This window comes from Echinops telfairi, unplaced genomic scaffold (genome assembly GCF_000313985.2).
Source record: "Echinops telfairi isolate 266 unplaced genomic scaffold, ASM31398v2 ScPeMD7_1;HRSCAF=3_0, whole genome shotgun sequence".
Taxonomy (NCBI): domain Eukaryota; kingdom Metazoa; phylum Chordata; class Mammalia; order Afrosoricida; family Tenrecidae; genus Echinops; species Echinops telfairi.
The window spans coordinates 1,216,169-1,217,817 of NW_022103896.1; positions in this window are offsets into that span (position 1 = coordinate 1,216,169).

Below are 1,649 nucleotides of genomic sequence, written 5' to 3' on the forward strand. Positions count from 1 at the left end.
CTCTGTCTGTGGGGTTCCAAGGGACATCACTTGGGTTGAGGTCAGCCCACCTAGGGTGCTGACCTCACTCCAGCACGCAGGCTTTGAGGAATGCATCTGAGGCCCAGGGTCTGGTGGGGTGGGGGCACCCCTGGGTCCTCCCAGACACTAGTGTGCAGGCCCCTGACAGACAGGTGTCCTCGGACATGAGGGGTGGGATGAGACAGAGTCAGAGAGCTGTGGGCAGTCACCAGGAGGGCTGCTAAGGTCAGCGGTCAGTGACCACCTCCGTCTGGCTCCAGTCAGCGATCATGTGCCTGTTTCTGGGTTCCCTGACCTCCAGAGGTCCTGTGTCCACTGGGGAGGTAGACTGGGTCTGGTTGTGGGCAGAGATAGGGTCAGTGTCTGATAGGTCACTTTCAGTGGCCAGAGGCAGCTTGCCTTTCACCTCAGAATGTCCCCAGCTGGGGTCAAGCTGAGCTCCGTCCCAGGCCAACCCTCACAGCCACACCAAGGTTTGCCCTCAGAAAGGCTCTGGCCAGCTTCCTGCAGGGCCTCCCCCCGGCCCGCCCCCCACTCCAAACCATAGCCCTGTGACCACGATGGCCCAGCCTGGGCTCTGACCTCAGGGCCTGGGTGTCGCTCAGGGTGAAGAGATAAAATGCGAACTAAGTGGCTCCATCGGTGCCTCTGAACGATGACAGGCATGTCCTTGTGGTCAGCAGTGCCTGTGGACACCACCAGGATGCTTATCAGAAACTTGGATCTCAGCTCAACCACAAATGGGCTGGCTCTGCTTGGGACTGCGATCAAGCAAAACAAACACACACCAACAGACCTGCTGCCTGGGGGTGGGGTTGGGGTGGGGGGTTCCCACTCACCGTGTTGTCCCAGGACAAGTATGCTGACCCAGAGGGGCCCTCGGCCACCGTCTTCAGGGCCACAGATGGCCTCGTCTTCCTCTGGGGGACCATCTGGGAGTTTGAACCACCCACTCCACAGCAAACAGGCTTGGCTGCATGTGTCAGGATGGAGACCACCCTAGCCTGCTTCGCCCTGGCTGGCACTGTGCACCCCATAGTCTGCTCACAGAGCCCGATGGTGCGTGGTGCAGTGGGTTATGCACGGTCCGGAGTCTAAAGCCACCAGCCACCTGCAGGGGGAAAGGAGAGGCTTCCTGCTCCTGCAGAGAGTAACCCACTCAGAAACCCACAGGGGCAGCTCTACCCTGTCCTGCAGGGTCACTTTGAGTCAGCCTGGACCCAAGGGTAGTGTGCTTGGCTTCTTCCTGATAGCCTGCCCCACCCCCCACCCCCCTGCTCCCAAAGTGTCCCATGCCACTTATCTCCAGGTGGGGTTTCACATCGACCACCAAGGCCCGGATGGAGACGTAAACTGAAGCCAGAGCAGCCCCGCATGCAGGCTTTCTCCTCCCGTCAACCATGACCGCCGGCTCGGAAACAAGCGGGGGACGGGCCAGAAGTCAGCCCGACTCCTCGGCCGTGTTTGTGTGGTTCTGGTGTTTTTTTAAAAAAACTAACCAAACCAAAAAAAGGATCCCTGGTCTGAGCAGCTGAAGAAACAAGCCAAAAGAGAGGGCAGACGTAAAATGGACATGGCTGAGTCAGTAGACCAGAGCAGCCAAGCCGAGACACGAGAAGGAGCTTCCC